At 41.0% G+C, this 21,282-nt stretch overlaps 1 protein-coding gene across 16 annotated transcripts in view; it reads right to left on the minus strand.

Annotated features, from left to right (window-relative positions):
• The window catches only part of LOC109897029 (adhesion G protein-coupled receptor L3), a 303,186-nt gene extending 284,889 nt beyond the window's left edge, over positions 1–18,297 (minus strand). For 9 of the 16 annotated variants that reach the window (XM_031832350.1, XM_031832349.1, XM_031832346.1 and 6 more), the window contains exon 1: positions 17,689–18,295. The gene's annotated coding sequence lies outside the window, so the exon portion shown is untranslated. Of the gene's footprint in view, positions 1–17,688 lie in introns of all 16 variants that reach the window. The other 7 variants (XM_020491529.2, XM_020491527.2, XM_031832342.1 and 4 more) reach the window with 2 other exon arrangements.
• Between the last annotated feature and the right edge of the window lie 2,985 nt (positions 18,298–21,282).

The raw sequence follows: 21,282 nt of genomic DNA on the forward strand, positions 1-21,282 counted from the left end.
CATGCCTGTGACATCAGTTGCAAGTTAACGAATTACCACAGTGCGAGCAGATGGCTGTTCGCCAGTTAAGGTAAAGCCTAGGTATCAGCTCAAGTCTTCAGATCTCAGCCAAGGTTACTCGTCACTTAATTAAACATGGTTCACCGAACCACCTCCAACGCATAGCACCTAAATAAAAGTGATAAAAGCTAAATACAAATCTAACAATCGTCGTACAAATTTCCCTCCATCCATTGTTACAGCTGGAAGAAATCCTGCTGAGATCTTGCTCTGTACTACGGATGTGATGTGTAGGATGTGATGTGTAGGATGTGATGTGTAGGATGTGATGTGTCTATATGTAGGCTGTGCATAGCCACTAGTTATGGACAAGGCAGATGGAGTGAGCCTTGTTGAACGGATGTGGCTGTCAAACGTCTGGTGAAGAGGACGGGACGTTCAGAGCGCTCTGTCGTACCGATGATAAACGGATGTAATATGGCACCAGTCACCCAGCAGAACCAGTCAATACTACTGAGCAGAGGAATGCTAGAGGGACAATGGGAGACTGTGGACCTTGTTATGGAATGACAAAAATCTAGGGGAGGGCCGTGGAGGGGGGATATCTTATTCAATACACGTTTCAACAGTCAGCCACTGGCGTACCACACACCCCCAAAACTCGGGGGGGGGGGCACAGGATTTTTTTTTGGGGGGGGGGTGTTGGGATCCCACCCGGAGGTCAGGCTCCCCAGATAGCATATGAACACATCATAAGACATGGTAAAAAATATATATATATATATACACATATATATATATATATATAAATAAAAACAGGAAATTATCTTTATAAAACTGCACAATTTTCCCTCAGCCCCATGGCCATCCTTGGACCTTACGGGTGAGCACTAGTCAGTCAATAGTAGTGCACTATATAGGGAATACGGTGCCATTCGGAACGAAGCCATCGTCTGGTTTAAGAATGATAGCGGAAAGCTACCACTTCATACGCAGATTTAATATTGCATTTTTTGGCAAACACTTAAATATTTGGTGAACAAATAGGGTCTGTTACAACTTTGAAAGGCATATTTTCAGGTGAAACCATCATCAGGTTTATCCAATGTAGGGAATACCAGGAAATGTAGGCTTCTACACCACTGTGTCAACCTAAAGTAGGGGTTGTTCATTGTGGTTTAATCCTCCTGATCCAAAACACCTCAACATCATTCCTACAGATCTGTAAAGAAATATTTAATTAATCAGAAAACCTGGAGACGTGAACAGACAGACAGAGACAGAGCAAGCCACACAGACACACGTTCCATGCTAGCCCCAGCCAGAAGAGCGTGTGGCCCTCTGACCGTGAGAAGAGAGGCTGCTGGGGGTCTATGAAAGCCTGCTCCATCCCTTGACTGAAGGTGATAGCTCTGTGTACAAGGGCGAGTGGAAAAGGCCCCCTTTTCCAGCTCCTCACCCTGCGGGGCCCCTGCCTGCGCGCCATCACAGTTATCGGCTGCTTATTATTTGGCTGAATGAGCCGGAGCGGGGCTCCTGGGGGCGCTGCTGACATAATGACTGATTACAGTCTGCGGCTCCCACGAAATCCCAACGTTGCCACCAACAGGCAGCCGGCAGCTCGGCACCGCGGGAGAGGCCAGGGGGAGCGATGACAGCCTAACTGAGCCACATCTCTACCTGTCACGGCTGACAGAGACGCGGCTGGACACCTGGGTCACTCCGTGCCCATCACGGATTGTCACGAACCCACTACCTCACGTCTACCCCAAAGTCCAGGTTGACATATCCGGTGTACGTGGCAACACTTTCTTTTATTATGACAGGAGACAGGTGGTATACATGATTTGCATGATCCCTCTACCTGCCTTCCAAGTTCCTGCACTCAGGGTTGCCATATCTGTGGTTTTCCAGCTAAATTAGGCTACTTTGAAAACAATGACGTGGGTGACAATGTATTGGTCGCAGGTTTTTGGGCTACTTCTAAGTTGCTCTGTGGCCGCCATGGCATAAACAAAAAACATTTCTATTTCACTGTGACTTGCTGCTGCTGACTATCAGGCAATGAGGCAGGCTGTTGCTGAGTGAGTGAGTAGGGCCGGAGGGGTGGGTGGGTGTGTTGAGAGAGCACCGCAGCCTAGTCCACTATTGGCTGAGTCACGTGAGTGAGAGGAGACAGAGCAGCACGTTCACGTAGTGACAACGTTTTACCAGTTGTAGGTAGTCTATTTAACTTGTCATTATTTTTTTGATTTCACCTTTATTTAACCAGGTAGGCAGGTTGAGAACAAGTTCTCATTTACAATTGCGACCTGAAATGCATGAGAGGGAATTTGAAATGTCAGTTATGGAACTCCCTCACCTGCTTCTGTTATGGGGAAAAGTGCTCAATGAAACTGACATTAAAATGTGGAGAATATCATTTGCATTTATTAACATTTGTTGGCCATCAAGTAGCCTATCCATGTATATGCCATTGTAGGCTACTGTACAGTTTTATACAAGAAATATGTTGACATTACTAGGTCACTGGAGTCATTACAAATCAATCTGCCACTTATGTGGTCTACCTGGAACGGCCTATAACATCAGTGTATTGCTGTTGTAGTAGCCTTGTGTTATTATGCTATTATTAAATGGCCATGTTCAGTTAAATAAATTGGAAGTTTTTCGCAATTGCCGATCAGTTCTCATAACGCATTAAATTGACATAAATCAGTCAGATTGAGCTACATGTAAAAAATAAATTTAAAAAAACACTGGCTGCTGTTGACAAGCATATTCACTTCACATACATATTAATATTTAATTCAGTGATTGAAAGTACAACCCCATCTTTAGTAGCCTATTCCAGCAGGCTATTGGGAAACACAAGCAATTACTATAGAAAATCGCCAAGCTATTCATGTTGAATAAATGAGCCTGTTGATTTGAACTAAAAGCAAGCTGCTAAATGGTTCCGTTTACATCTTGCCTAGGCTACTGTAGACTATCTGATATAAGACGTAGGCCTATAGGCTACCTGCAATCCAAAGTTGAATTACAATCATAAACCCAGATTATAGCTATTGAAATGACAAGTCAAATCTCACAAAAAAAATGGACCGTTTATAACGGTTTGTAGTCTTAATAACATCTGGTTTGTGATATACACACGCGCACCATGGCTAACGGCTGTATCCAGGCACTGCGCGTTGCGTCATGCATTATTGCTTTAATCATAGCAGTCAAATGAGTTAAAATCCACATCGATTGAAGTAAAATGATCTGGCGAGTTTAATAAAAGGGCAAATTACCTTTACAAATATGTTTATTATGTCATAATTCACAAGAAATATTATTTTGATTTCACCCGAATGTGGCTTCTAATGTCGTTACAAATTATGTTGATATTACTTCTTTATTGGCTAGATAACATTGGGGGAAAAGGGTTTATTGTATACATGTGGCAACTCCTGCTCTGAAAAACAACTAATTGGGCTTGTTTTCAGGCTTTTTGGCATGTTTTGAGTGGACATTTTTGCCAGACCTGGCAACCCTGCCTGCACTCTTATGAATGACACACACACACACATGGGCACGAGTGTCAAAATACGTATGAAAAGAGCACGACAGGGGAGGCAGGGGGGGGTCTGCATTGTCAATATCAACAGCTACCCTTTTCAAATAACAGAGGAAGAAGAACTACCCTGCTTATGCACTTTTCAGACGACGTTGGCTTTTAGGCAGTTAATAAAATTCAAGGTAAGACAAAAACGGGTCATTTTTTTAAAACGTTTTGCTCCAGCAGGCCGCTGCATCAATCCAGGCATCTCCACATTGAAAGGTGAGAAAGGTCTGGCAGGCAAGATTATTTTGCCAGTTGGCTCCGCAGCACCACAAACTGAAAGGGGAACCTTTCCTTATATACCAACCTGGGTAATTTTCATTAGACACAAAATGTTAGAAAATGGACTGAAACAGGGAGGGACTACCTGACCCTGTCCAATAATAAATGCTAATTTTTGATTCTTACAGTGTGCCATAATGATTATGATCCTGGTTCAAGGGATGATTGCAGGCACACAGTGGTTGGGACTGGAATAACCAACATCACTACTCCCATGGGCCAATCGCATGCATCATTGTGAGTGAGTGACTGCTGCAAGGAGCCTCCTGGATAAGGCAGTCTGTCCCGCTCAGTTTATATCCAATCCTATCACTATTGATTAGTGATAACTATTTGGACTCAGACAAGTGTAGCGGGAGATACTGAAATATATTTTTAAAAAGATTCACTCGAGACCAGATTCTGATCAAGCGAATGGATTGAGCCCCGTTGAATGTATTGGTAATGTGCATTCTACTAATTAAAAAGGAACCTTCCACTCAATATTACACTGTATATGCATAATTCAAAAGAGGAATAGTACTACGGCCTATTGGGCTTGATAGAAATGCTTCTATTCATCATTAACTTTCAGATATCGAAGGGAAAAGACAGAAGTGTAAAAGGACTTTGTTTATCAACACCGTCATATGCCATTTTATGCTGAATTGGAAGACCTCAGATCGTATGGCAGATGGACATTGTAGTCTTGCAAAAAAATATTACGCATTATACAAGTGTTTACTTCTGGTTATGACACTATATTGTGGATTATCGCCTCAAAAATGGACTGACACTGGCCATTCATACATTGTACTGTTCTCCTGACTCAAAGATGCATTTGGTAACATTTCCACATGCAAATAGGACTTACTACCACTGACATACAGTGCATTCGGAAAGTATTCAAACCCCTTGACTTTTTCCACTGTTACTTTACAGCCTTATTCTAAAATTGATTCAATTGTTTCCCCCCCCTCAATCTACACACAATACCCCATAATGACAAAGCAAAAACAGTTGACATTTGTTAAATTTATCAAATTTAAACTGAAATTTTACATTCACATAAGTATTCAGACCTTTTACTCAGTACTTTGTTGAAGTACCTTGGGCGGCGATTATAGCCTCGAATCTTCTTGGGTATGATGCTACAAGCTTGGCACACCTGTATTTGGGGAGTTTCTCCCATTCTTCTCTGTAGATCCTCTCAAGCTCTGCCAGGTTGGATGGGGAGCATCACTGCACAGCTATTTTCAGATCTCTCCAGAGATGTTCGATTGGGTTTGCAAATAAATTTGCTAATAATAATTTGCTCATAATTTGCAAGTAAATCCTACAATGTGATTTTCTGGAATTTTTTTCTGATTTTGTCTGGTATAGTTGAAGTGTACCTATGATGAAAATTACAGGCCTCTCATCTTTTTAAGTGGGAGAACTTGCACAATTGGTGGCTGACTAAATACTGTTTTGCCCCACTGTATGTATGCGTGGTGTACAGAGATGAGGTAGTCATTAAACACAAAAATCATTATAACCCCCCCCCCCCCATTATTGCACACAGAGTGAATCCATGCTATTTATTATGAGACTTGTTGAGCACGTTTTTTTTTATTATTTTTTTATTTCACCTTTATTTAACCAGGTAGGCTAGTTGAGAACAAGTTCTCATTTACAACTGCAACCTGGCCAAGATAAAGTAAAGCAGTTTGACACATAACACAGAGTTACACATGGAATAAACAAACATACAGTCAATAATACAGTAGAAAAATAAGTCTATACACAATGTGAGCAAATGAGGTGAGATAAGGGAGGTAAAGGCAATAAATAGGCCATGGTGGCGAAGTAAATACAATATAGCAATTAAAATACTGGAATGGTAGATTTGACAGTAGATGAGTGTGCAAAGTAGAAATAATGGGGTGCAATGGAGCAAAATAAATAAATACAGTAGGAGAAGAGGTAGTTGTTTGGGCTATTTATAGATGGGCCATGTACAGGTGCAGTGATCTGTAAGCTGCTCTGACAGCTGGTGCTTAAAGCTAGTGAGGCAGATAAGTGTTTCCAGTTTGAGATTTTTTGTAGTTCGTTCCAGTCATTGGCAGCAGAGATCTGGAAGGAGAGGCGGCCAAAGGAGGAATTGGCTTTGGGGGTGACAAGTTTTACTCCTGAACTTATTTAGGCTTGTCATAACAAAGAGGTTGAATACTTGACTCAAGACATTTCGGCTTTAAATGTATTCATTTGAAAAGATATATAAAAAAATATTTAAATTCACTGACATTATGGGGTATTGTGTGTGGGCCAGACAAAAACATCTGAATTGAAACCACTTTAAAACCAGGCTGTAGCAACAAAATGTGAAAAAAGTCAAGGGTTGTGAATCATTGGCAGTCAGTGCCATTTCAGATATTATTGTTTTATGAGCATGGCCTTCGTTCTATAACAGCAAATTGGATGGCTACCTGGTCTGTGACCAGGCGAAAAAACCTTTCCAAGCCAAACCTTCATATCATGACCGCCTACATCGTTGTCCTGTCATAGTTTATTCGTTCTAGTTGACTAACGCATAAGTAAATCCGCTACAATCACGTAGCACAGTGTAGTCAGAAAGCAGCTACACCGGCGGGCCCCATTGGCAATACATTAATAAAACCAAAAGCGTACCTTGACTTGAAAGAGTTCCAGCGATGGATAGCCATATCCAGATCGCTAATATACCATCCTCTGTTTGAACTGGGTGTTTGAGTAGGCTAAAATATCTAGCTGTATTTGCAAGCTAACTGAATGTAATTTTCTTTTAAATAATAAAAAATACAACCAAATATGGCACTCACTCTGTCAGAGCTACATGATTCTGATATTCTAAGCTCTGTTGAACAGTGGTTGAACTTAGCTAGCCCCGGGTGTTCTCCCTCTCACTCTCTGAAATGATTTTATTCAAAACTATTATCTTTCTCTCCCTTTGATTCAACTACTCACCACATGATATGCACTGCAGTGCTAGCTAGCTGTAGCTTATGCTTTCAGTACTAGATTCATTCTCTGATCTTTTGATTGGGTGGACAACATGTCAGTTAAGGCTGCAAGAGCTCAGATAGGTTTGAGGACGTCCTCTGGAAGTTGTCATAATTACTGTGGAAGTCTGTGGAACCATGAGCCTCCTAGGTTTTGTATTGAGGTCGATGTACCGAGGAGAACATTAGTTAGCGGTCCTCCAGCTACACCATGGTGCAGAACCCTATCGAAATCAGTATATTGGGAGTAGGGTGCCATTTTTCACAGATGAAACATGTATTTCAAAATAAAAACAAATGTGCAGGTGTGGTTGGAAACCCAAGGAGTGGGGTGCCATTTGGGACACAATTAAGACATTTATCATTTGAAAACCTTTGCGATAACTTGATGGGTGGCATCTGTATTCCTTAGGCATGTCCTTAGGCATTCCTTTGGCATTGTCCGCCATTGTACAGTGCAGTACAGGAACTATACATTGATATTTATGATATGATGCATGCAACTAAAGCCTTCTTGATCAGCAATTAGTGGTCAGATCACGAGGTCTCCATGGTTTGGGAGGCATAAATACGAAGTGTCATCGTCATTCATTTGTATGAGACTGCAGGTGCACTTGCTCATTACGGATTCAGATCCAAACCTGCCTTCCAAACAGGCCATAAATTAACCCAAGTCCCTCCATTTAGCAGAAAAAGCCCTGTTTTGTTTGCGTCCCCACCACATCTAGTTAAGGAAAAAACCTCCAAACCTAGCAAAGCTTCAATATCAATCTTCTCCTCAGAAAACGTGTCACATTGTAAAATACATATAGACAAATGGATCACACTTTACAGAGTAGTAAAGAGGTTGATGTACTGGGGCTTCGTCGGACTATGTCAGATTAATAGCTTCTTGGTGCCTTTTAACACCAGGAGGATCATAAGAGAAGCTAGGATTCCTTCAAATGCTAAATCGACATTTCAGGAATTATAGCCAGCATATAAATTCTTTCACATCAATCTTTTTCACACTCACACGTCAGGTCAGGTCGCACATACATAACTACCAAACTTAAAACTTCTGATTTGATTCATTCCTGTTGTGGGAGGACTAGGTGAATCAAAGTGGACTGATTTTAATAAACCAATGGAACTGGCAAGTTACTTTCATATAGTAACTGAATATAATTGTGTATATCACATAACTCCCATGCTTTACGTATATAACAGTTCTATACATTGTTCAGTAATACCATACAATACATGTATAACTGGTGAGAAAAGAAGTTGCCCATGAACTAGTCCTTCTAGTGGGTTTCACACCTTCGAAACTAACATTTGATTACTCCGAATGACACCATCACTTCAGATGAATTTACTTATTCCAGGATACACTACATGTCCACATACTTTTGGTCATCTGCTCTTCGAACATCTCGTTCCAAAATCATGGGCATTCATACGTTGTTGGTCCCCCCTTTGCTTCTATAACAGCCTCCACTCTTCTGGGAAGGCTTTCCACTGACGTTGCTTCCCATTCAGCCACAAGAGCATTAGTAAGGTTGATGTCGGAAGCACAGAATTGTCTAGAAAGTCATTGTATGCTGTAGCGTTAAGATCTCACTTCGCTGGTCAAAGGGGCCTAGCCCGAAACATGAAAAACAGCCCCAGACCATTATTCCTCCCCACCAAACTTTACAGTTGGCACTATGCATTGGTACAGGTATCCGCCAAACACAGATTCGTCCGTCCGACTGCCAGATGGTGAAGCGTGATTCATCAATCGAGAGAAGGCATTTCCACTGCTCCAGAGTCCAATGGCAGCGAGCTTTACACCCCTCCAGCTGACGCTTGGCATTGCACATGGTGATCTTAGGCTTGTGTGCGGCTGCTCGTTCATGGAAACCAATTTCATGAAGGTCCCGACAAACAGTTCTTGCTTAAGAGGCAGTTTGGAACCCGATAGTGAGTGTTGCAACCAAGGACAGATTTATTTAATCTTCAGCACCCGGCAGTTTAGTTCTGTAAGCTTGTGTGGCTTATCACTTTGCGGCTGAACCATTGCTCCTAGATGTTTCCACTTCACAATAACAGCACTTCCAGTTGACCGGGGCAGCTCTAGTAGGGCCGAAATTTTACAAATTGACTTGTTGGAAAGGTGGAATCCTATGATAGTGCCACGTTTGAAGCCAATTCTACTTCCAATGTTTGTCTACGAAGAATGCATGGCTTTGTGCTCAATTTTATACACCTGTCAGCAACGGCTGTGGCTGAAATAGCCTAATCAACTAATTTGAAGGGGTGTCCACATATATATAGTGTACATCAATAGAAACCCTAAAAGGTCACCCTGTTTAATCAAAAGGAGGGCTATTCTAAGACACTACTGTAGGTAAAAGGTGGCACTCAATCAATCTACAACTCATCACGTCAAGCTTTTATCCCTGTTCTGTAAATCCATCTGCTATTGTCAGTTACAGTAGGCCTATGAACAACAATTAAATAGAGGATGACCGTTCTGAATTGTATTTCCTTTACATCTGATGTGATTAAGGACGCATGTCCATTTGTGAGCTCGGCGGCACTCAAAACCACAACGCAAATGCATCACATTCAGCGTGTGAGGTTTGAGAGTTGTAAATTGTAACACTGCTCAGACTAACTGTTTTGACCCCACCAGGGACAAGTTAACTAAGTGGCAAATTGAAGGTGGAAGGGAGGTAGCAGATTATTGAAAAACTGCAGGCTCGGGGAAAGTCAACGAGCAAAGAAATTTGACTGGGGGGGGGGGGGGGAATACGTAATTGGTCATGCTGGGGCCAAGCGCACGCCACACGGGTCGAGCTCTGCCCTCGCTGACATGCCACCCTCGTAGGTTTTTATTCAAATGGAATGCATAAATCACTTGAATTAATGTGACGTGGCACCAGAACTCGGGAAGGATGGCCGACGGGCTATTTTTATGTGTATCGTTTCCCGTCTTTATTGGATGGACCGCAACAGCATAACGGGTTTCATTGTTCATCTAATCAACGGGGGGCCACGTTGATTTAGAGTGATTTTATGTTCCATGATGGTCGCATTCCCTACTTTTCTCTCTGCCTCTTTGACTCAACCCATAAGTTTCTAGTGAATGGTCTGATTGACGTTAATTATCGTTCTTATTTTAAAGACGCAAACTCTCTCCTCCTGACAACATGTGCTGCCATAGAAATATAATGAATAGAATGAGCGTCCAGATTCAAATCAATGATGGCATAATAGTGGACTGTCGGCCATTGCAAGTGTACCCATAGGAGCAAAGCAGTAAGTAAAAGCAGGAAGTGTTTACCAATACGTGCTGTGATTTGTTGATCAAGTCAACTGAAACTAGAGGTTGACCGATTAATCGGAATGGCTGATTAATTAGGGCCGATTTCAAGTTTTCATAACATTCGGAAATCGTTATTTTTTGGTGCCGATTTCCGACTTTTTTAAATGTTTTTTTTTATACCTTTATTTAACTAGGCAAGTCAGTTAAGAACACATTCTTATTTTCAATGACGGCCTAGGAACAGTGGGTTAACTGCCAAGTTCAGGGGCAGAACGACAGATTTTCACCTTGTCAGCTCAGGGGATTAAATCTTGCAACCGCACAGTTAACTAGTCCAACGCTCTAACCATTGCACTCCACGAGTAGCCAGCCTGTTACGCGAATGCAGTTGAAGCAAAGGTAAATTGCTAGCTCGCATTAAACTTATCTTATAAAAAACAATCATAGTCACTAGTTATAACTACTAATCCAGTTTAGCAGGCAATATTAACCAGGTGAAATTGTGTCATTTATCTTGCGTTCATTGCACGCAGTGTCAGGGCACATGCAACAGTACCGTTTCAAACGTCACTGCAAGGGGAATAGGGCTTTTGTGGAGCAATGGGTAAAGATGCTTCGAGTGTGGCTGTTGTTGATGTGTTCCTGGTTCGAGCCCAGGTAGGGGCGAGGAGGGGGACGGAAGCTATACTGTTACATTGGCAATACTATAGTGCCTATAAGAACATCCAATAGTCAAAGGTATATGAAATACAAATGGTATAGAGAGAAATAGTCCTATACATAATATATTAACTACAACCTAAAACCTCTTACCTTGGAATACTGAAGTCTCATGTTAAAAGGAACAACCAACTTCCATATGTTCTCAGCAAGGAACTTAAACGTTAACTTTTTTTACATGGCACATATTTTTACATGGCACATATTGCATATTGGCACATATTACTTTCTTCTCCAACACTTTGTTTTTGCATTATTTAAACCAAATTGAACATGTTTCATTATTTATTTGAGGCTAAATTGATATCATTGATGTATTATATTAAGTTAAAATAAGTGTTAATTCAGTATTGTTGTAATTGTCATTATTACAAATAAATACTATTTTTAAAATGTTTAAAAAAATAAAATTTAAAAATAATAATAAATTTATTTAAAAATTAAAAACTAAATTGGCTGATTGAGCGGTATCGGCTTTTTTGGCCCTCCAATAATCGTTATGGGTATCGGCGTTGAAAAATCATAATCGGCCGACCTTAACTGAAACTACAAAAATATATATTCCATTGAATGAGCTACATCAGTTAACAATTTGAATGAACATTCTACATTACTATGGAAATTATTGCATCATTATAACAGGCTGCCACTGCGAGTGTACGCATAAGTTTACCAGTCAAATTGACTCCAAGCACATTTCCAGTCATTCTAGTTCTGTGTGTGCTGCTGCAGGGGGGGGGACCAAAAACCCTGCTTGTTTCAGCAAGGAGCAACAAAGTTTCATCACGTTGTTAAGATTCCATGTTACCGCAGAAACGGATTTCATTTTCAGGACGTCTTCAACCATAACCATCGTTACACGGTAAATTGTGCCAGCCCTAGACCCTACCCTCATACCCTCTTCCCAACCGCATTTGGGGGCAAACTCAACAAAGAGATGGAATGAATTTGATAATCCCTGTCATAAGGGAGAAGAATGGGGTTATTTGAGGATAATGGATGGGTTAGCGAATGAGAGGGATGGTGGGATGAATGTATGTCTTCTATCACACTCACATTGCCACACACCGCATCATTCTCCTCGGTCTGACAATAGAAAATAAAAAAATAAACACTGTGACTCATAGGGCACCAAATGTGTCTGTCTGTGTGTGCTTGTGTTTTAAACCACTCAAAAACCCTTAAGAGCTCAAAACCTTTCCAGTTCCATCTTTTGTGCGGAGCCAAACGCTGATGCAGAAGCACTTAACTTGTACCACAATAACCCCTGTCATCTCACTACTCTGACCCTGCAATCGCCCGCCTTCGATATATAAAGCCACGGCTCCGGGACTCACATATGCCTTTTGTCACTTCCTGAAAGCAAACCTTGGCCTTAATGGCTCTTATGTTCTGTATCGTGTCCATGGTGTTTCCTCTAGGCCTTTTCTTTTAAAACACTCAAACACTTCGAGGTCATCCCTTTTTCCGAGCTGCAGCATCAAGCATCCAATTGCACGACCCTATCTTTCAAACATGTCAATCGAGGAAGGATCCACGACAATGCTCTGGACACCTCAATACAGCCCCATTTTCTACCGGACTTTCCTTTTGTTGACAGTTTGTGAAAGCTTTTCACCCCAACCTGTCTGTCCGAGCTCTTTGTAGCCCAGGACACTGAAAGTGTTGAGCGAGACGTGCCTCAAAAGGACCTTTACTTTCCACTGCCATGGTTCTTTTCTTTTCTGCCACTCCTTTCTTCTTCTGTCACATTCCTGCCACAGACGAGTCCTGGCAGACCGGCTTGTCTCACCTTAACAGCATGATCACTCCTGTCCTGGAGACCCCAGAGAGCCAAGGCCCTCACACTGGCAGCAGGGGCCTTTTTGGCCTACATGAGTGTGTGTGTGTGTGTGTGTGTGTGTGTGTGTGTGTGTGTGTGTGTGTGTGTGTGTGAGAAAGAGAGTCAGGGCAGGTAGCCCGACTGTTGTTTCCTTGGCATCAGTCTATTCTACCTGGTTGTATGCAAGGATTTAGCCAAGCCTGGTTATTTGTACCCATAAAAGGACATGATTGATTGCCTGGCTACCCAAACTCCTTGCTTCAGCCAAACGCCACGGACGTTAGTTTCTTCTCCGCCATGAGTCTAGATCTGAATACCTCCGACTATTTCTAGAACAAACATTCTAACTGTTCTGATTGGTCCCAGAAACCAGTGGGTTGGGCCAGAGCCAGGAAACACGTAGGTCAAATGGCGTTTCAAAAATGTGCCATTAGTTTCGATACTCTGATTGGTTAGAGATGATCCCATTGCTGATTACTTTGTTTTGTACAACACCCCTCATTTTGACATCACCACAAACAACTTCAACGATGGCAGTCTCAGACTAAAGTATGTAACAAACGATAGAGCAGCAGAAGAACTCATTGAGTTGTCAGGCAATATGACTGATGCTACGCTAGCATTTCTAAAGCCTTTATTCTAGGTAGAATCACAAATGTCTAACAATGCAACCGCCAGCTGCATACGGCAATCTGTAGGGATCCAAGGTCAATTTTGACAAGCCCAAGTCGTCAATCATACATTTACCCCCTCATGCCATCCAGCAACCCAAACATCTATTCCAACACCAATTTTGGCAATGACCAAATTGGCTGAAAATTCCAAGCCACATTTGGTGTGACCTAAGTGTTATTTTGGTTGGTCAGGGAAGCATTGAAAGGGAGGGGGGCAAAAAACACAATTACCAGGTGCTGCTGGCTTCGCCTCTCTTCCTGTAATTGTTTTTCTGGCTTCTATAAAGAAACTAATTTCCCTCATTAAACACAATGTACATGGAGACAGAAGGCAGTCGGTGCAGAAGCCACAATGAACAAATGGCTTTTGATTGAAGAACAGATGATTGTACATGCAGGTGCCGAGATGAATATGAATTTCACCCACGAAACCAGTTTGTACATGTACCTGAGCAATTAGACGCATATACTGTTACATGAGCCATGTCCCGCACCCAAACAGGCAAAGGAAAATAGATTGAGGTGATATTCCACAAGTTAGTGATCAAACCACTTCAACATTCCACACTCCCTCTTAATAGCTTCCCTTTCTGTGCGGCAACGTTGTCTTAGGGCTGAATGTGATGTACAGGAAGTGCCCATTGATTTTGTTCAAAGACGACTCATATTCAGATAAATCACAACCTCTCATCCTAAAGCTATCAACTAATTTGAGCTCTGAAAATAATTAAGGCCTAGTCTGTCGCAAGAGGAAGATTAGAGTGAGACTGTGAAAGAGTGTGTGAGCACCGCAATTTACAGACATCTAAATACCCTAAATACCCTAGTAGCCTCTAGCCTTTGTAGGCTATTCAAATCGATACAAGGCCAGTACTTTTTTAACTCCAGCCAAAGCCTTCATTTACAACAGAGGAGCTATTAAGTCATATCCTATACAGTTAAATCGATGAAGAGAATTGAAGAGCTCATGTCTCGATTCATACTGTAACGGCAAATGTGATTCCACCTGCTGCGTACTAACGTTCAAAATGAAAGAACAAATCACATTAATCAAATAGACTTCAGGAAAACGCAAATACACTCACTGAGAACAGTGCATTTGGAATAAAGGAAAGAAAGGAAAACGGCAAAAACAGCACACAAAATGAGATTGCTTCGGAGGACGGAATGCAATGGCAGCCCATATGGAAGTAGTCAGGATTGGTTTTGGTGAAACCTAAGTTCACCAAATGAACCCATATCATTATAAATTGACGCCATTAGCGGGAATGTGAGGCAGCGAATAGGAGGGGAGGGCTTACATCATGAGAGTGATATAAAAACAGAGGCTCTGTCCAGAGAGACAATGCAGAATAAAAGACCTCCAAGTTGAGCTGGCAAGAGCCGTTCCAACCTATACACACACACACACCATCCGGGTTAAGAGAGATAACCAGTTGTTGCGTAGTTGTTAGAGAAACGTCTCAGTAAAACCAGCTTTGTCAAGACCACAAAACGACAGACAATAAAGTCGAGGGAAACAGCCATCCTGAGGGGTAAACCATTCATAAAAAAGGTACTATAACCCTTTATAAGGACCTTTATAATGCTTCACAAACCATTTATAAGTAAATGTCATACTAAACAGTAAAAGGGTATTTAGCATAAGTACTGGTTATGCCAGTACACCTTAATTGCATGACTTTGATTACAAAGCATATAGGCTTCGAAGGTCTTATGAAGGCTTTGTTAAACCTTTGTTGTTCGATCAACATTGCGGGACCTTGTCAGCTGCATATCCTGTATACAACAGCTGTTCACTAAAACATTAGGCTCTCAGTAGGTAGCTCTCTGCCTGGCTTGTAAACATGGGTGGGACCACCTGGCTAGAATTAAACATTGATAACCATCCACCGCACCGTTGATTCAAATAACTGAGTATTAAACCCAAATAAATAATTACTTCCAAATTTGATAATTTTAGGCCTAGATTGATCAAATCAATGTGTTTGAGATAACTAGCCCAAAGACGCTTCCTTTCCTTCATTTATATGTACCAGTTTGATTGAATTCCAGCCCAGAACAAATCGATAAAGTTTGGTTTAGTGAAAAACCATCTACTAAGCCTTAGAACACCTAAAGCAGTAATGACCATAGGGAACCACTGTTTTCACACAGGTAAAGGTTCCCGAGTGGCGCAGTGGTCTAAGGCACTGCATCTCCATGCTAGAAGTCTCACTAGACCCTGGTTCAATCCCAGCTGTGATTGGGAGTCTCATAGGAGAGCGCCCAATGTCGCTTGGCCGGTATAGCCCGTTATTGTAATATAAGAATTTGTTCTTAACTGACCTTCCAAGTTAAATAAAGAATTGAAGTACCAGCTCTGGGGTGCTGTGTGACTCCCTAATTTCCTTTTTTTTGGCAATAAAAGGCAGTTTACAGACAGAGCAATTGATACTACTGACAGGATTATCAATTTTCCAGACATGTTGACTTTACTGCATAAGCGGTTGGCTAAAATGAATTAGGCCAGACATCCAGAATGCACTACAATGGGGCGGCGCCACAACAAGAGGTAAATCAAGGTCAGCATCTCTCAATATAGTCAAAAGTAAAATCCGTCAGACATACCACCGTTGGGACACTTTGTCCACAGCTGTGGAGCAAATATTATGAAGAACGACGTTGCATTGGATAAGCAAAGACAGGATACATTGAAAGTAAACTACAGGTTGACATCCAATTAAGACAGAAAGCTTCAACTGTCCTCTCGTTATTCCTCTTGGGAGGAGAATGTCAAGGTCTTCACCGTCTGAGGTAGATGGCTGTGTTAGTTTTGTTGTGGGCATGTTTACCGTACACCCACCACATTGACGATATTGCTGTAATCACGTGTCACCGCCTTGAGAGCACTTCACAGATGAGACAAGAATCAGCGACAAAATAGAGTGCGCGCCAGTAGACCTAGCCCTGGGTAGAATGTCTGGGAAATAACGCACAAACAATCTAAGGTATCTGATGGGACGGATTCAAAATAAATGAATGTTAGTGACAAAATAAAACATATTGAAACGAGACCAAAAGGACAACTAAGATCACTGCTGTGGAGGGTTAAGAAAAGTTCTGATCAAAATGTTAGCCTAGCTACCGCTGCCCATTTAGATTTAATATGCACGAATCAAAGCTTATCTACAGTGTTTGTCCAACCCCCACAATTTCCAGACAAGAGCCTATAGAAGCCTGTAAGCTTCATGGTAGTAAGGTAGAGGTAAGCAGAGGTGTTCAGAGCGGTTGTTGATAGGCCTACCTCAGGAATCACAATGTAAAATCCATCACTACATGAGTTGAAATACATTTCTATAACATTATGCAACAAAACATATAACCTGTGCTCTTTGTGCAAGTGATGTTTGAGAAATAAATAAAAATCAGCCCAACATGCATTCTTTGGAATGAGATGATCAACATAAATGTAACCAATTCTGGTTGCTCATAAGCCTACAGTTCATTTCTGGTGAGATGCAGAGGTGCCCCACTGCTCTGTTACTGCGTCAGTTTTTCCCCTTTAACTTGCATGGTGGCACTAAAAATGGTCAGAATTCCAAAAGCGGGAAATGTGCATATAAAATACATCCATTTTCCGTTTTCCCTTGAACATCTTATTGTATACAACCCCTGTTTCAAGCAGACATGGTATGTACGGGACTACCTGAACGGTTGTGCAGTATCCAACACAAACTTAATTAATTGCAATACATTCATCATCCAACTTCACATTGCGCAAAAGCAATGTTAAAACCGGTGCACATCCTTTCAAGATGCTCTGAAAGAAAGGTAGTGAATGAAGAAACGCACCTTGTACGAGCATAGTTCCAACCATTCCCTTCACAATAAACCATGATGCACCAAACTATTTGAAAATGTACGCATCGGTTCTCGTGTTTGGCTCGAGCAGGACGGACGCGCTCATTGAAAAATGCCTATTGTCTTTAATTAAGTGACGCTCGTTAATCACCGCAACGGACACCAGAAAGTATCGATATCTTGACAAAGCAATTCATTGCAAACTGCATAGCCAATAAATAATGCCGACAAGTTTATTTAAAAATCTAAGTCCAGCATCATTTTTTGGGGGGGGCAGCCTAGCATATAACATCACTATCCTACACATTGCATTGAACACTCAGCGTTGTCGCAAATATTGGATATAGGAGAAACTGCAGGTAGCCTAATTGAAGTGCATATGCGCATCAAAATATAGACGCAGATGAAGCTAAAATCATATCGTCTACATTTTAGCAGAGTATTCTTACCGTGTTTTAGAAGATGATACTGGTGAAACGATTATACCCTTCAAGTAGTCATCCCATTGAAAGTGTAAGTGATAAAATTGCTCACACAATATTGTCTTTCCCCAATGGATAGGCTATCGTACTTGCGCACTGAGAACCATGCAGATTTCAATCTACTCAGATGATCGAGGGAAAAGAACGCGATTCCCAACAATTATTTCGAATAACTCCGTTAAGGCTATAGCCCATTCTTTCACGAGTCCGGTAAGTTAATAGAAGAGCTGGAAATGTCTGTAGTATGATCCGTGTAGCCTATAGGCTACTGATGATATTGCGGGAGAAAGCCTACACAAGGAGCCCGTTCTATCTAGATGTCAATCCCTCAACATTGACACACGTCCTCTTTTGTGCAGTAGCTAGGCTACATCATGTCCTAAAGAAAAAGCTCAAAGGCGTAACATGTTATATCAACAAAACAAAACAAAAAAAGAGTATCCAAAATAATGTATTTAGCCTCTTGTTAGGAAAAGGTCCACGGCAAAGAACTCGAGAAATTGTTTCCAAAACTGAGCTCTCGGCGCATGACAAACCAAATTCGGAGCACTGCCTGAGAGAAATGCGGTCTTGACTCGACTCAAGGTAGAATGCGAGAACGGCGAGAGGCAAAACTCGGATCTGGATTGACGCTCACAACATATACTCGGGCTCCACCTAGCAGCAAAGATGGGATAAAAATGCAACCAACTACCAACGCGGCCTCTACCTGTATCGTTTTTAAATTACTCATGTCAAAGTCATATTACATTTTGTCAGGAAAATATTTATGTGTAACAGACGGCCTTACCAGACTAAGTGCGCCCTAAAACTGCTTGGTAAGGCTGTGGAAACGAGGCAATTGTCAACTGCTAGCAACACCGCTGGCCTCTACAGAACGGTATAAGCCTGTACAATTCTTAGTTTGCACCCTTATAAAGCTGTAGGCTAATACACCGTTTTAAGATTGCTTGAAATTGTGTGACTGAATGTTTTCAATCTAGAAAATGTAAAGATTCAGATGATGAATTGTTTCCAAATCAATCACCAATAGCACTCTTTCTTTTACATACAAATGTTTGAATATCAATGATGTGTATTGACACACATTCATATTAAGTATACTGGTACACCTTGAACTAGTGCAGAGAGTGGTACATATTTCAACGGGGCTTGCATTTGAAAAGATGAATCGTTATCTTGAGCCGGCACTGCTTGCCATGCACCCCAGATGGAAATGGTTTCTGCAGTTAGTGCGCTGACCAAAACTGGATGTCATTACTTAATTTGATCACTCTTTTGTTGCTGAAAATGTAATGTTCCTGCACAGCAGAAAATGCGAACTTGTAGTTTATTCAAGGTTTAAAAAGTTTGTAATTATCACTTTAAAATGTCATTGGATTTGCCATAAGGAAAAAAGGTATCAGCCCTTACAAAAACATTTACACTAGCCTAATTATAATCCACATAATAATTCACATTTCTTGTTTCTGCAGAATTATTTTCCTGCTGTAGTAGTCTGGCTCAAACTAAGAGCCTACATCTGTACCAGTGTTTGAAAACCCTGGTTGCTAGCTTCTGTGTGGCTATACGCTCCCCTAAAGTATTTATTTGGACAGCAAAGCTAAAACTTTTTTTTTTTAGATCAAATGTTTCATATAAGGTGACAGTAAAGAATGTAACCTTTTATTTGAGGGTATTTTCATACACCTGTCTACCCTTTTAGAAATTAATGCACTCTATGTATCTAGTCCCCGATTTGAATACGTTTTCTTTTTCTTCTAATTATTTGGACAAATTCACTTATAGTGTAATAAAGTAGTCAAAAGTGTAGTATTTGGTCCCGTATTCCTAGCACGCAATGACATCAAGCTTGTGGCTCTGCAAACTTGTTGGATGCATTTGCAATTTGTTTCAGAATATGTTTTCCCAATAGGAACTGAAAGATGAATAATTGATTGTGTCATTTTAGAGTCACTTTTATTGTAAATAAGAATAGAAGATGTTTCTGGATCAGATCTGAACACTTCTACAATGTGGATGCTACCATGATTATGGATAATCATAAATGAATTATGAATTATGATGAGTGAGAAAATTACAGAGGGACAAGATCATACCCCCCCCCCAAAAAAATGCAAACCTCCCCTGTTATTGGTAATAGGGGAGCATGTTTTAGGGGGCATGATCTTTGTGCATCTGTAATTTTCTAACTCGTCATTATTCACGATTCATTCATGATTATCCATAATCATGGTCGCATCCAGATTGATGTAGAATTGTAAGGAAACATATTCTATTCTTATTTACAATAAAAGTGACTCCAAAATTACTCAATACATTATTTACCATTAATTTCTATTCTACGTCTTGGATGTCAACAGAACTTTTATGTGCACTACCTCAGGCCATAAGAAAGTAGGCCTAAAGCAAACATGAAAACATAATATTCAATTGCGGTTACTTCAAAGCCTACAATCAATTAGTAAGAACACAACCAAAACAAACTGCAAATGCATCCAAGATGTTTGTAGAGTCACAAGCTTGATGTAGTCATTGTGTACTAGGAATATGGGAACAAATACTAAACTTTTGACCAAACTGAATACACGATTAGTGAATTTGTCCTAATACTTATGACACCTTCATATGGGGGGGGGATTAGAACATAAAGCACATTCATTTATAAACAGTAAAACAGATGTGTATGAAAATACCGTCAAATAAATGGTGATATGCTGTACTGGCCCCTCATGTGAAACATATGATCTCAAATAAATAAAAAAACGCTTGAGTATAGAGCCAAATGAAAAGTTTTAGCTTCACTGTCCAAATAAATACATGTAAGAGTGTACAGTGCCTTGCGAAAGTATTCGGCCCCCTTGAACTTTGCGACCTTTTGCCACATTTCAGGCTTCAAACATAAAGATATAAAACTTTATTTTTTTGTGAAGAATCAACAACAAGTGGGACACAATCATGAAGTGGAACGACATTTATTGGATATTTCAAACTTTAACAAATCAAAAACTGAAAAATTGGGCATGCAAAATTATTCAGCCCCCTTAAGTTAATACTTTGTAGCGCCACCTTTTGCTGCGATTACAGCTGTAAGTCGCTTGGGGTATGTCTCTATCAGTTTTGCACATCGAGAGACTGAAATTTTTTCCCATTCCTCCTTGCAAAACAGCTCGAGCTCAGTGAGGTTGGATGGAGAGCATTTGTGAACAGCAGTTTTCAGTTCTTTCCACAGATTCTCAATTGGATTCAGGTCTGGACTTTGACTTGGCCATTCTAACACCTGGATATGTTTATTTTTGAACCATTCCATTGTAGATTTTGCTTTATGTTTTGGATCATTGTCTTGTTGGAAGACAAATCTCCGTCCCAGTCTCAGGTCTTTTGCAGACTCCATCAGGTTTTCTTCCAGAATGGTCCTGTATTTGGCTCCATCCATCTTCCCATCAATTTTAACCATCTTCCCTGTCCCTGCTGACGAAAAGCAGGCCCAAACCATGATGCTGCCACCACCATGTTTGACAGTGGGGATGGTGTGTGCAGGGTGATGAGCTGTGTTGCTTT

Source organism: Oncorhynchus kisutch, linkage group LG9, assembly GCF_002021735.2.
Source record: "Oncorhynchus kisutch isolate 150728-3 linkage group LG9, Okis_V2, whole genome shotgun sequence".
NCBI classification, from domain to species: Eukaryota; Metazoa; Chordata; class Actinopteri; order Salmoniformes; family Salmonidae; genus Oncorhynchus; species Oncorhynchus kisutch.